The sequence below is a fragment of the Pezoporus wallicus genome, unplaced genomic scaffold (assembly GCF_028554395.1).
Source record: "Pezoporus wallicus isolate ANWC-B61680 ecotype Strahan unplaced genomic scaffold, APGP_CSIRO_Pwel_v1 contig_3710, whole genome shotgun sequence".
In the NCBI taxonomy this organism is placed as follows: domain Eukaryota; kingdom Metazoa; phylum Chordata; class Aves; order Psittaciformes; family Psittacidae; genus Pezoporus; species Pezoporus wallicus.
The window spans coordinates 3006277-3021314 of NW_026640315.1; the positions used below are offsets into that span (position 1 = coordinate 3006277).

At 45.2% G+C, this 15038-nt stretch overlaps 1 long non-coding RNA gene across 2 annotated transcripts; it reads right to left on the reverse strand.

The window, feature by feature from the left end:
- Positions 1-4388: 4388 nt before the first annotated feature.
- Positions 4389-14802, reverse strand: LOC130604149 (uncharacterized). Of its 2 annotated transcripts, XR_008973383.1 has the most exons (4): positions 13041-14802; positions 10309-10613; positions 5024-5925; positions 4389-4449 (listed from the first exon to the last, which is right to left on the reverse strand). It is a non-coding gene; the product is annotated as an uncharacterized LOC130604149 (long non-coding RNA). The 2 variants fall into 2 exon arrangements; XR_008973382.1 differs by lacking the exons at positions 4389-4449; positions 5024-5925 and having other exon boundaries at positions 10128-10613.
- Between the last annotated feature and the right edge of the window lie 236 nt (positions 14803-15038).

The following is a 15038-nucleotide window of genomic DNA, read 5'->3' on the forward strand; positions in this document are numbered from 1 at the left end:
ATTAGACTGTAGGAATCTAGTCTAATAAAAATCAATAAAGCTACTAAACTGCTCTCTGTCAAATTCTCTTTTAAGTATCTCCTTTGTCACAATGCCTTAAAAAAAGCTTAATAATCATACTAGTAATGTACTGAAATCACTGCCTGCTTGTATTGTCTCACTGTTTGCTTAATTTAGTTATCTGTTGTCTCCTGAAATACAAGCACTTTAGAGAAGAGAACATATTTTCCCATCATTGTACACCACCTTGGAAAACAACAAGTGTTCCATGAATAGGGTTTCTAGATGTCACGTGCCAGTGCAGATAGGTTGTTTTTCCCAGAAACGTAAGTGAAAATTTAAAATACATTAACCAATTTATTTGCTTATTATCTGGAATTTCAAAATCTGACAACTACATTGCCCTACAAGCAGCTCAGGAGTTACTGTTACGCTTGTCATTTCTCCTCTGTAACCGTTGTGGAATCACAATGTAGGTTTAGGTTGAAGGAGACCTTTGGAGCTAGTCTGGTCCAACATCTTGCTCAACACAGGGTCAACTTCTTGCTTTATACCAAGGAGAGGACATCAGGACTAAGGTCAGATGTATGTAGTACTGCAAGTCTTGCTCTGAGCATCAGAGATCTTGGGCCATCAACGCGAGGCAGCCTATCACAGCTTAGACAACTCTGTATAAAGGCTTTTCCCTGAACAGGTCTCTCATGACCCAGCAGGCACAAAGCCAACACTGCCTTACTTAACTTGCTCATTTGCCCCTCAAGTGCTGCATTCTTCATCAGTCCTGACACACAGGCTAAGTTCTCTCATTATTTCACTGTTCTACCATCCTCCCCCTTGAAATTACAGCACATCCTTTCCAGTGTCTGCTTTACATTAGCTACAGTAAGAAAAGTCATTCATCTTCCCCTTTATTGGGTACATGTGGCAACCTTATGCATTTCCAGAGTTGATTTCTACTTTGGATACATTAAATCTCTTCTAATACCAAGTACACACTCACAAAGACTCACAGTACTAATGCTTATCTTTATTTCTCTAATCTCTAAGCCTACACTACACTCTTATTTTCCAACATACATTGTCATCTGATTGTTTCATTTAGTGCAGCAAAGGCTTCTAGAATATGATGCCTTCATTCAAGGGTAAGTCGCCTGGACACATTCTTGTGTAACATTATCTAGGTGTTCCTGCTCCGGCAGGGGGATTGGACTAGATGATCTTTTGAGGTCCCTTCCAATCTCTAGCATACTGTGATACTGTGAAGTGCTTTAGAGCACACAATTAACACTACTACTTACTATGGACATCTGATACCACAGTTTCTAGCTTACCAAAGGACAAGAATAAAAATACAGAGGTTGGAGGGACGTTTTCAAGGTCCAAGATTGTGTTTAAGGCCAGAATTTAATTACCACGCTCTTCACTCTTCTGAAACCTACAATTTATCCTAATAAACAGCCTTAATTTCTCTTTAGCTTCTGGGCATGTATCAGCTACACTCTGTGCGCCCAGCACCACAATCTACTCATTTTGTGGGCTATAACAAGCTGAAGCTCAGAACAGGACAGGGGAAGAACAGCACATGAAACATACCCTTACCTATGTTCACTGCCATGCTTGCAACTGGTCACCTGCACACTCACACAACATAAGGCTGGCAGCCTTTCTGACATGCTACAAGAGAAACTTTCCGATTTCATCTAATGGATTTGGTCCAGTTTGCACTGGACGAATGGCAAGGCAAGAGCAGCACAATCCCCAAATCTATCAACTAAGAAGCTGTTAGAACATACCTTCGGTACTCTAGCTACATAATTTTAAATTTCAGCTACATTAACCTTTTATTTACTAGGTAAATTTCCCTATCTCCCACTGCTTTGTTTTACACAACAAGGAAATTGCTGGCATTATACATTCTCTAGCTGTCCTGCTCCTCATTCTTTACTTTGTAAAACAGTTGTATTAGAAGTTCTTTAGTTAGAAACAACTAAGCATTTGCTATTAAGATTTCAAACTACTAAGTGTTCTTCTCATGCAAAAAGAAGTATGTGATTACCATATGTGCTTTACTGAGCCATGTGCTTCAAGTTTTTACTCTGGATTTCATTAACTTACTTTCTTTTCTGAAATAAAAGCAATAGAGGTCATTTAAGGAAGTTCCTTGCATGGATCAAAGTAAAGTTCACTAGATAAGTACTTGGCTTACCCACACAATTCACAGAGGATACCATATGCTGGGAGAGTCCAGTATAACACATCTTCGAATACAAAACTACCTTCTTGGTCTTTTGCTCAAGCACCTTTCCCTGCCCTGCCTTAGAAATGCTGCCTCAAACCTCAGCACCTACCTGGAGTCTTATTAATATGTCACCCATATCAGAGCAGCTTGCTAGATCAGCTTTGAAGTCAATCAGAAAGGTAGCTGCTCATATATCATAAAAAAACATGATGTCAGTCTTTAAAAGTCTATTCTAACATCAAACACATTAGCTTACTTTCTTTTGCTTAAGTTAAAGTGCTTTTACCTCTAATTTAGCACATTTTCAATTAAGAGAATATTGAAATGGTGCCTAAATTTTATTCAGTTTAGGAATATGAAGTTATTTTAAAATTAAAGGAAAAAAAAGACTACACCTTCTTGTAAACAGAATACACCCGAGACTGCGAGCCTGCCTTGTTTTCTCAGTTATGCAGGCAAGATCATCTTGAAAGAGTTGTGTGAAGACAGAGGAGTATGACAAAGCATCTTAACAGAAGATAATCTTAGAGCACTGAAGTCTTACACAGATCTATCTTGGAGTTACAACATGAAAGTTACACACACGAAAGTTACAACATGAAAGTTTAACTTAAACTCAGCTGTACACTTAACTCCTCTAAATTACGGGCAGGAGTTTCGTCAGATATCTGCTGACAAACAGAGATGATCAAGAAGCTGAGCACACACGTTTAGAAGGAAGTTTAGCACATGCTGAAGAAACACGTTAAACGCGTTTAGATATTGAACTGCAACAGAGGTAAATTACAAACGATACTGAGCATGAAGGGAAACAGACGCTGAAGAGCTGACACCTAAGCAGATACAGAAAGCGAATTGGAAATCCTCACCCCGGTTCCACCGAGAATAAACGTTATCGCTGCTCCCGCTGCTTGTGTTTAAGGTATCGCTTCTACTCCAGCAGCGCTCCTGCCAGACCGCATACCCCCTCAGCCAGCCCTCCAGCGCAGTTACCCTGATGGCAGGGGGAAGTAACTCCATCCCGCCGGACCTTACACAGAGTAAGAACAACCCCGCACCCAGCCGCGCCAGCCCCGGCCCGGGCACGGCTCCGCACCGCCGGCGGCCCCGCCGCACCACAACCCGCCCGGGTCCCCGCGGCCGGACCGACAGCAGCGCCCGCCGGCCCCTCACGGCCGCCATCAGACCCTACCGGACCAGCCGCCCCCCGGGGCGCCCCGGCCGCCCTAGGCCCAGCCCGGCCCGGCCCGGCCCGCTTCCCTTCGCCGCCACACACCCGTTCCTTCTCTCCTGCCGCCAGCGCCGCGGAGCCCGCCAGGCTCCCGCGCCTCACGCCGGGCGCTGCTGCAGCAGCGCTTCCCGCCCCGCCGGGTGCGGCACGGAGCGCGGGCGCTGGCCGGAGCGGGCCAAGGCGGCGCGGCGGGGCCCGCCCTGCCTCGCTTACCTTACCCGCAGCTCATGGCACTGCCCGGCGCGGCCCCGGCGTCCCCCGGCCCGCGCCACCAGCGCCGCGCCGGGCGGCGGCAGGGGGAGGAGAAGCGGCGGGGCTGCCCGGCGCCGCCAATCCGGGCCCCGCGGTGGGCCGGGCCTGCCGGAGCCGCCGCAGCGCCGGACGGAGGGGAGGGCGGGGCCCGCGGCGGGCGGGAGGTGTGAGGCGGGCGCGGCCTGGCCGGGCTGGGCAGGGGGAGCTCCGTGAGGGGGGGACTCGCCCGTTCCGTCCGGCGGCCTCTCGCTGCCGAAGTTTCAGGCAGCCGTGACACAAGGAAACGCTCCCCAAAACGCGGAGCCGCTCGAGGAAACGGTAGCGGTCCGGTACGGAGCCGTGCTGTAACACGTACAGCCCCCGAGCCTTGAGAACGGCCGCGGGTAACGAGGGCCCCGGTGGAACGGCGGCGGTGTTCAACCTCCCCATTCCCCGCGTCTGCTCTGACCGCCTTCGGGAGCAGCCGGTTCCAGGAAGCGCTGCCTTTGGCTGGGTTGGTCTCGCCAAGGCAAACGTTGACCGCTGTCATCCCTGACTACATTGTGTGGTGGAAGGAGCTGCTGCCTGCAGGTGTATGTGCGAGCACACAAAATACAGCTGTTTGGTAGCTAAACGTTATACAAATAGCCAAAAATCACCTGTTACCGAACCAGCGAGGCCCTGCTCCTAGGAAACACTGTGCCAGAGGAACTCTTTATTTTCTCCTCATTTCCCAATTTGCAGCAGACTGAGAAAGAAAAGAAATATCTCTGTCAAAAGGTTGTTTCCCCCAGTAATGGTCTGTGCAATAAATTACAGCTTTACCACTGCTTTTACCCTTCACTTAATTGCTCTTGCTTCCTAAGACAGTTAATAATGAGATTACAACATTTGTACTGGGTTAGATGGATGTTGGCCTTAGCTAGCCGGGTTTCTTTAGCCACCCCATGGATTAATTTGGCAATGTCACTTTGTTCCTCTTTAACAATTTCAGTTCAAATTAAAACATGACGAATTCCTCAAAACCTTTCAGACTCCCTTCATTTCGCACCAGTGTTCAGATTTATGATACTTCATGCAGCGATGAGGCAAAAAATAATTTATTTACTAGCTGACATTTAGTGGGATATGTGCACAGCATTCAAATGGCTCCAAATTAGCTAATGTTAAAAGTTAAATATAGAGCTACAGCTCAGGCAGGGGCCCTGTTACACTAAGCATTGTATGGGTGGTAGGTAGTAGGTTTTGCTGTCTAGTTCAAAAGTAGGTGCAAGTAGCACTCATCCTGCTTTTCCCTTTACAATTCATTGCTGTTTTATCACCCGGCATCTTGGAGTTCTTCAAGGCCCCTAGCTGGCTGGTTTTAAAACCAGGATTCCTGCATGTGGCTATAAAACCAGAGGTACTGACAGTGGCCAGCACCCACCACAACCTGCTCCAGCAAGGAGAGGTCTGAGCTCACCAAATGGAGTGCCAGAACCTTCAAGCTGTTGGATGTCCAAGCTGCAAACTTAGAAGTCTTGAGTCTCTACAACCTGAAGGAACCCAACAAGAAGTTGCACTGTGTGAGCATCACTGCATCACCTTTATTTATCCTGCAATCTTTTAATTAAAAAGACAACATATTTAAAATATATGTGAAAGTGCATTCAATCATCTAGCATAGGCTTCTTTTCATAGCTGTCACTGTATATAGGCAGACCTTTGAATCATTACACAAAACTGATGTTAATGTTTCCAAAGGCTGAAGATAAGATAACGGTTGGTTTCTTAACAACAGGTTTTCCCCCCAGGAACAGGGACTGTGGCTGAAACTGTGGCTGACGGTTTGGTTTTAGCTGTGTTAAACCATAAACAATTCACTAGAATTTCTGAAGCTCTTCCTGCCCTGCATTTGCACCTGACTTGGGCAACATGTGGCCTTATAAAGGCTTGACCTCAAGAGGAGTATTTTTGCACCTAAATGTAGGTGCTCAGCAGAGGCTTCTTCCATAGAGGGGTATGTGCTGAGCAGGGGCTGGAGCCAGCCACTGGGAAAAACTGGGCACAAGCTGTGACTGACCAGGTTACCTGCCTCTGAGCTTTGTGGCACATATGGGAATCCTCTTCTAAAGGCAAGTCCCAGTCAGATGGAAGAGGGAAAAAGGAAGAATCTCTGCATTTTTGAATCATTCAGTGCTGTATGAGTAAATTCATTTGTTGGCTTATTTATCTTCCACCCATCCTACAAAAAGAGAATAAAGTAATGCATATTTATTTTTAACATTTCAGGATCCAACGTATAAATATGCAGTCATTCTGAGGAACAACAGGCCTGCAGGTTCTAGAAATAGGTATCTGTAGTCAGGAGCTGCTTTTGAAAAAAATTACTTTAATCACTTGGAATATGTGAGGCAGACATTTAAATGCCTTTTAAAAGCACGCTGTAAAATAAAAAGAAATATTTCTCTCCCAGAGCTGCTGTGAGGCTCAGTTCATTTCTCTCTAATGCCCCCATCAGAATTTCACAGCTCAGGACAGTTTAAAGCTTGTACTTTTGTGGGTAGAGAATATTACACGAGATTTGGGTTTCCAAATGGTTTTCACAAACTTCTCGTTGCCATCAGATCTCCTGGGGAAGACCCGAGAACTGCAGGACAGACCTGCTTGCAATTTAATGCTGAGAAGATTTAGAATGAATGAGGCAGCAGCTGTGCCTGAACGCATGAATCTTGGCGTACGTGGTCCTGTGTGCATGTCAGAGAACAGCTTTACAGTTGTTTGTTATCTGTACAGTATTAAATGCAATGGAAGGATGCTTACCATGGAAAAAAAAAACAAGTCCCCCAGGCCACTCAATGTGTGCAGCAACCCAGCAAGCACTTGCATGGCCAACGTTTCCCAGTGGGCTCCAGCTGGTTCTGACTATGGGTACCAAGGAGAGAATGAGCTTCCTGAATGCCACACTCCTTCCTGTGCTTGTGTGCCTACCTTCTGCTTATCAGATACTGAAGCAATAGCGTCCCCAGCACCTCCCAGTTCTTTCCCTGCCAATAGTTCACCATTGCCTTTGGACCTGAGTTCAGTAAGTTGCCAATCTGTCCATCTTGGCCTCCAACCCATCATTTCTCCCCACCAGCTGATCCCAGCCGCTGATCAGCAGTGCTTCTGCCTGGCTTCTCACTGGCATAAAGGAGCGCAGCCAGGTCATATTCTCCTTGGGTATGTGGGCCTAGCTTCAGCTTGACTTCTAAAAGCCCCTGGGACCTTCAGAAGCTCTGAGCATTTGTTGCTTCCTGTGCTAAAGCACATGATTCTGTGGGTTTGTTTGTTTTTTTTTTGTATTGCTGCTTCATTTTTAAAGCTGGGCTGAAGATAGATCCTCTCCTCCTCATTTGTCCTTCTGATCTTCCTCTTTCCCTCTGTCCTTTATTTTTAATTTACTAAAGGTTTCTAGATTGCCAAGTACCTGTGGAGAAACAGCTACATGCTACTCCTCACATCAAGAAATGTGTCTCAGAAAAGACATTTCTAGAGCTGGGGAGGTTCTAACTCCCACCTATCGCCCTGCAGCTGTGGGCTGAGGTGCTGGGCAGCAGCACAGCCTCTCTTGTGGCTGCCCAAGTGGCTGTCAAGTGGCTTCACAGAACAGGCTAAAGCAAGGTCAGCAGGGCATGCAGAGCTAGAGCCGTGCTGCTGAGGTGTCACCCACAGGCAGACCTGTTCCCAGGGAAGGTGCTTTGCAATGCAGCCTAGGTCAGACACTCTGAATGCTCTGAATTCACACTGATTTCCCCAGACCTGCAAAAAACCTTCCTGATGCTTCTCACACAGGCCAGTCTCCCCCCCCAGCACTGAACCCACATAGGGAAAATGGCTGGTGCATACCTACAGCAGCGATGCCATCTATCCCTGGGGAAGAGGTGAGTCTGCCCTGCAGAACAGCCACGCGCACGCTGCCAAAGTCACATGAAGGTTGTGAGAGCTGGTATCTGTATTTCAGTGTACCTGGCAAAGGCACAAAACTCTAAAAGCCTGAAATTTGATCTGCACATGATGGAGAAGTCAATACCCCTCCCTCCACAGAGACCTCTGTGAGTCAGAATATGTGCTGGCTGAGTGCTGGAGTACTTCAGACCACAACTGTGACAAAATACAAAGCTGGGGGAAGGTACTGGGGATACACTGGCACTAGTCTACATTTTGTCTCCACAGGCATTACACCAGAAGTCCTTGACAATAACATCAGATGCTACAGACAACTTTCTATTAATCAGGAAAAGCAAAGCACAAAATAAACAACACGTCCTGACCCTTCAGCTGCGAACTCATTCACCTATTTTAAATCTACAAGTAAATTTAGTACTCCTGATACAGAACAGCTGAAGCTACATATTTAAACCAGGCACATACACTGCAACTTTTCCACATGCACAGCTCTACCACAGGAACATTAACACCAGCCAGCAGTCCCCATCTGCTCTTTCCTGGACAGATGCTAAGGTTCCACACTGATGTTCCTAATTTAATGGGTTAGTAAGGGGAAAAGAGCATTGACTATAGATTAGAAACAAACAGCAACCTTCAGATCCAGAACTCCAACTGTCCAACATTCAGGAGGAGCTAGGTCCATAAAGTTTTTCTGGGGGGAGAAGCAGAATGTGTAGTCAAGTCATCTATAATGATTTTATTTTCCCTTCACAGGGGAAGTCAGAAATATTAATCTGAATGAATGACAAGTGTGACTTGAGAGTGGTTAGTGAAGTTACACTGGAGTCCTGCATGAGTGCTGTTACTCAGAATTAAAGTGGTCTTCATTTGATTTAGCTTTCTTCAGTTTCACGGTGAAGTACTCTAAACGCAATTAACAACACTTAATTCTGAATATGAATATCTGCATGGGGTTTAACAGGATTTAACTAATCTATTTTAAGAGATAATTCAGGTAGGGTTTCCTGAATGTCCCCCTTTGAGGAAAGACTCACATCAATAGATTTAATGGGAATTGTTCCTGGATCATGCTGGCATGAGGTCTAAACATCACTACCATAAAAATAGCAAATCTTGCTCGGGTGTCCTTGTTCTGAGAGGATTAATATTTGATCCAGAGCTGAATGTATACCTGGTAAAACAGAATCAGAAATTGCAGCATGAAGTGAGTTTTTAGTTACAAAAGAGGGATAGGACACTGAAGAGACTTTGCTTTCTCAACTGAGATGGAGAACTGGCATAGATGGATGCCTGTCAGGGCATTTCCCATGTTCTGAAGGTGCAACATGCATTGTTTTCATAAGGCTGATCCCATTTAAGCTGTTGTGCAGATATAGACAGTGTAATTTAAAATCTGAACTTTGCTAAAACCTTCATTTACATTAACTTTGCCATGGTGTCAGGAACTGCAATCTCTGTAACAGTAATCAGTAACCTTTAACTGAGCAGCAGCATCATTGTGGCCCATATGTCATAGAATAAACCCAAGTGTCTATGCCAGTCAGTCCAACATTTTGGAATAAAACAAGGGGCAATATCTTCTTTTAAACAGGGCAAGTCAGGCACTGAGCTTTGCTGAGGAGACCAGGCTTAAACAATGGGAACACAAAGGTGCAGTTACACCCCGGAACAAACAAGAGCACAACTCTGAAAGCAAACACAGGACTGACATTTTCCCATGTTAAAGAACTGCCTCTGACAGAGCATTAACTGCTTGTCTATTCACACAGCACAATCACAGCCAAGATTCAACCCTGCCTTCCTCTCCCTACAACCAACCAAACACCAGTGGCAGCTGCATGCTGGCCCATTTCTGTAACAGATTTGGACCCAGCCTCCAAAGCCAAATGTTCTCAGTGCCCCCCCCAGCTGAATTTTTGTTCTGGACTTCATAATCTCCTTCCCTCCAATAATATTAACTGTATATCGGTCTAGGATAAGGACCTCAGCTCAGAGATGTATTAAATACAATCTCACTGTGACAATCATTCAGGTGGCTAAATAAGGTATCTGTGCTCCATAGACTACGTATTATGGGTAGTGAAAAAGACCAGGCAGCACCAAAGGGCAGTTCCTAATAGGACTCTCAGTACTAGAGAGCAGAGTAGCCTCTTAGCTCAGACATCCAAGGTAGGTGTCTAACATCAGGCACTGAGAATACTCTGCTCAGCCTCACTTTGTGATTTTAGTGACCAGGTGCATAATTCAGTCTCCAAATCTGCCCTGACCCTTCTGCTCAGCTTCCAGAGTCATCTTACATTGCTACCTACAGCAGATAGAATCACACTGTGCAGGGCAACATCTGTCTTCATATGACCTTGGTTTCTTTCATACAGAGGAGCTGTTCCCTGTTGTTTTAAGAATGAGTCATGTCCTGTTCAGAGTATCGTTAAATCTTTCAATTAAACATTGCTCAGTAATCTTTCACACCAGAATCCCCGAGTCAAAATTCCAAGGACTGATAGATAACATAATATATTTTTCACATAAATCCAGTGAGATACAGTAAGGAATCTGATAAGTACATGCACAGTCTGCTCTGGGAAAAAAAGTAAACTAAACACAGTCTTAAGGTTTTAGAACATCAAATCCAGATTCCAGACAATATTAAAACCTTCCAGATCTGAGTGCGACTCACCAGTCACTGCTGCCTTCTACTGCATTGAGACAGAGAATTCATCTGGATATTCGAAGCCTTCCAAAACTTGCATGTTTTAAAATAGCAAAATTTATTTCTTTTGAAGTATGGGCTTGCTGCAGCTATTTAGGAACCTCTTACTGAACTCAGATGGATCCTGAATCTCCCCTGAGGATGGTTTAGATGTCAGTGTTCATTCATTAAGAGACTGGAAACTATCCAGGAAAATATTGCAAGAAAACACACCACCTCCAGGATTTCTCTCTGTTTCTTCCTTTCTTAAACAGGACTTTCTGTGCAGTTCTCTACAAATAAATCCAAGGTTAAATATGATAAGTAGGGCAAGGAACACAGAGAAATTCAACCCAGTATTAGCAATGCGTACTGCTTATTGATCAACAGGGTATTTTGCAGAGTGCAAACATCCAGCCCTTGCTCCCACACCTGAGGTGCCAGGGCAGAAAGCTGGTGCTGGGCATCACCTACACACAGTGAGCTCCAGAACGGTGCCACCAACATGGCAATTCACCCTTACTTTGCCACCTAAAACTCCATCTGTGAAAGTGCCCAACAGAGAGGCAGGGGCAGGCACTATGGAATTTGGGCAGTGAGAATCTCGTTGGGCCCCAATTCCATCACATATTGCTGTTCCTCACAGACAATTAGTGTGCAAAGTCTTATTTTTCATCAGCACAGGGACACATGCGGAGTATCCAACCCTAATGCCATCCAGACAGTGCTCAGACAAAAGCTTATGACCCCAACAGGTTTAATGTTGGCTTTCACTGGATATTCTTTTGTATAAGAAACAAACATGCTCTCGTGCAGAAGCAGGCAGCTGAAACAGGCAAAAGGGCAAACCTGGAGAAGCTGATGCATTCAAGGTTTCCTCCTGCTGAAAAATGTTGAGCTTTGAAGATGTGGGGGGGAGGGCAGTGCTCGGAGCAACTGTGTGCTCCTGTGGTCTGACAGGAGCAGCCTGCTCTCAAAACCAGGCAGAACCAAGTAAACACTACAAGAATGACCTCGAGAAAAAAGGCTGGTGGAGTGCTTCTGGGGAAAGTGCTGGCTGAAAGGCCTGAAATTGCACGCAAAGTGTCTCCTATTGTCTGATTCCTCCTCACTTCAAGGAAACAGAATTTTGTACTTTCTTTGTAAATAAAAGGGCTGCATCAAAGCACCTGAGTTATCAATTTGCCTGCTATTACAAACCATCTACTGGGCCTAAAACCACCTAAGTGCTTTGGTCAAAGACAGGGTATAAAAGCTCCATTCATTTCCTCATGGAAAGGGAACAAATTCATCCTTTTGCAATGGCACAGCACTTGAAAAGTCAAGGATGCATGAAGTGTGATTGCTCTGATTTAGGGTGCATGTCCACAGCACAGGGAACACGTGCTGTGGATGTGATGGCTGCTCACACCCCTTTGCCCTCAAGCTTGTCTTTCACAGACACAAGTACAAAGTAGGCATGAAGCAGCCACCAAGTAAAACCAGTGATTTTTGTGCTGGTGGAAATGGCTCCAGAAGACACAGCAATTAGGAGAATCACTTGGTGTGAGCATACAGCCCTATCCATGTTTGTATGTGATGAAGAAAACACAGATGTGACCTTTGCCAGCCACTCAGTGCACTAATTAGTGTCAGAGATAATAACCGTTAAACATTAAAATCTGACATATATGCTACAGATGAGGAAAAGGCAGCAATTTACTAAAGTCTCTATTACACTGCTCATGATTACAAGCTGAAAAACTAGACCATATGCAGGAAACTTGTAATTAAAAAGCATCAATCCTCATTCTCTGCTTGTAGGGGACATCAGGTCTGCTTTCCACAGTCCCATTCAGAATAGATGTGGGACAGTGTGATTCATCCTGGAGCAGTCAGGAAGAAATCAAGTCAATGGGAAAGGATCAGCTTCAGAAAAAAAAAATGCAAAAGAAAGAAAAAGAAGGGGAAAGGAAGTAAAGCTAGTTAAAGAAAACCCTTCCAGTATTCTTGTTTGACAAAGCACAGGTGTGTGTCAGGGTTGTTTTCCAGCAGGGCAGCCTTGCTTCCCTCCAGCAATGACTAAACTGGATTTAAGCAGTGTACACAATGTTCTGAGGCTCCAGGGCTGAGCCAGCTAATACTTTCAGTCATGCTGAACATACCATCCTTGTGTAGAGATCAGCTAGTCCCCAGGGTCCCTGGGAGGAACGTGAATCTCTCTTCGTAAGCCTGCACATTTCCCGTCTCTGCTCCCTTAAGGTCTCTGACTTCCAGCCAAGGAGGACAGATTGTCTAGAGGCTGTTACAGGCTCAGCACCCACAGGTGGAACCAGTTTTTCAAGAGTGCCAACACATGGTGTAAGTACATTCAGATTTGTTCTTCCAGTCCTGAGGAATGCCCTGAGTCAGGCTGAGCTCTGCTCACCAAATTTGTCTGGAAATTGCAGACAGGGAGTTAGCTCATTGCTGCTCCTTTGGTCTATACACAGGCACTGCCAGGAGTCCAGGGCAGTGCAAAATGCTAAATGCTTACCTAGAGGCCACTTGGTGACAGTTACAGAAGTATCAGGAACAGCAGGTACAGTTTGCTTGTGACAAGTAGTGGCCTAAGTAGTTGAAGCAATTCAGGCTGTCTACTGCTGATCATCTGACAGTGTGACAGGGACACAACCGGTGGCTGGAAAATTTGATCTGTCATTTTGCATGCAAGGACTGCATTTAGACACTCTTGGCTTTACCTGATTTCAGCCCTGCCATGGATCACACTGCAGAATCACAGCTCATCTCCAGCCACCTCTGAGCTTTTGCCTCATCCCAGCTTTTGGCATTCCTAAACAAGAATGTCTTGCTCCCTAAAGCTCCTGTTCCTTTAATGATCATGAAGTTGAAACAAAAATATAAAATACCAACTGAAACAGTAGTAAAATCAAAACCAAGTTTTGAATTAATGGAGACTGTGACATTTGCACTATTGCCATGCTTTAAATAATTTAAAATGATTCCAAAGCAATCTATATTTCTTATTGACAATCTCATGTTAATTTAATAACCTGGTGGCTGTAATTATCATTAACTGACTTACACTCTGACCGCATCTTAATACACTTGACAATTTTTTCTTCCATTAGCTCTCACAGCCCATCATCAAGCAAAGTTCACCCCTTCCAGTAATACCATGACTCAGCCCACTTAAGACAAAGCCTTCACCTCTGCCCCACTGATGTCAACCTCCCTGTCCCCACCACCCCTGAGGACTGACTAGCAGCTCTCATTTTCACTGCCTTGGAAGCACTTACCCCAGACAGAGCAGAGAGTTCCCTAAGGAAAAGCCAGGGCTGGGAAGTGGTGACTGCACTTGGGAGAGGACATTTCCACAACTTACTGCTGTCTGAAGCCTGAACTACCACAGAAGGTCCCTCTAGGGAACAGCCTGGGTGGGTGGTGAGAGCCACAGGTTAAGTTCCACGAGGACCACAGTCAGTCAGGGCCATCAGTTTGGCTGCTCTGAACAACATGAAGTTCACAGGTGAGGCTTTTCTGCCCTTGTAGCACTGTCTCATCGATTCACAAAGTGAAACTGTGTCAGTTGCGGTAGACTTGGCTCTGCATGCAGTTAAAAAATGAATAAACAAAAAGGCAGTGCAGAGGATTTGAACCTGAGCTCTCCCTGTGCGAGTGTTGATAAGTGCTTTGTGGAAACAGGCTATTTCAGCAGCCACAGCTCCTCTGCAAACACTGAACAGGGCTTGGATTATGCCAACAGCTTAATATGATGGGTTTTTTTGGAGATGCACATTCCCAGTGTCAGTATCACAGTCTGTTAGACTAGGTGGGTATCAAACAGGCTCCTCAGTGCCTCATGACTACATGTCCCTGTGCAGGATGGATGCACTGGCAGCAGCACTTGAAATTAACTGACTGTCTTCTTGGACAGTTCAGTGCTACTGCAGACCCCAGGTCAACTGGAGCGTATTCTGAGTGCCTTCGCAGTGGCTGTTTAGACCTTTGCTGATTTGGGCTAAATCTTTCATTTCAGCTCCATGCTGCTCTTCTGTTTGCCTGTCATCAGACTTCGCAGGTGACTCCCTCCCCGAGGAAACTGTGATTTCTTTTGCTATTAAATTTAAAATTTAACTACAGTGATTATTTCCTGCAGTGGTGAGAATTCTTTCAGCCTTCCCACTCAGCAGGTCTGCGGCTGCTGAGAAAACAAATTACCTGTATAAATATAAATGCATTTAATTGAAGCCTCCCAGGCAATCCGCCTTCTCCTGATTGCTAGACTCTAAGCTTTTTTTTAATGGGAGCACCTGTGATTTAAAGCGGAGATTTCAAAAGCAATAAGCCCCATTCTTTGTCATTCTTCAGACATGACAACTTGCTTATTACCTCCCAAATAACAGTAAAAGTGATGCTTTTTCTACTTTCACCAACCTATTCAGAAAGACTTTCAAATACCAAACAACAAAATGTGCTAGCATTTTAACTCTGTGCTGATACTTTATTAATCTGTTTGATTTCTAGTTTGATTGGTGGGGGGGGGTTTCACTCAATACCTCAGTTTTTCTCAAACTCTGTTTCTGTTTCCTGTAGCTGACCTCTCCCTCTCAACAGATCGGCTGTAGCCAGTCTGACAGCATTATTACCCCTGCCCCCAAAAGCTGGGGGCTTATGATGCAAGACAGCTTAGTGATGAATTGCAACATTAAGAACTTGAACTGAACCACGCTTACAAA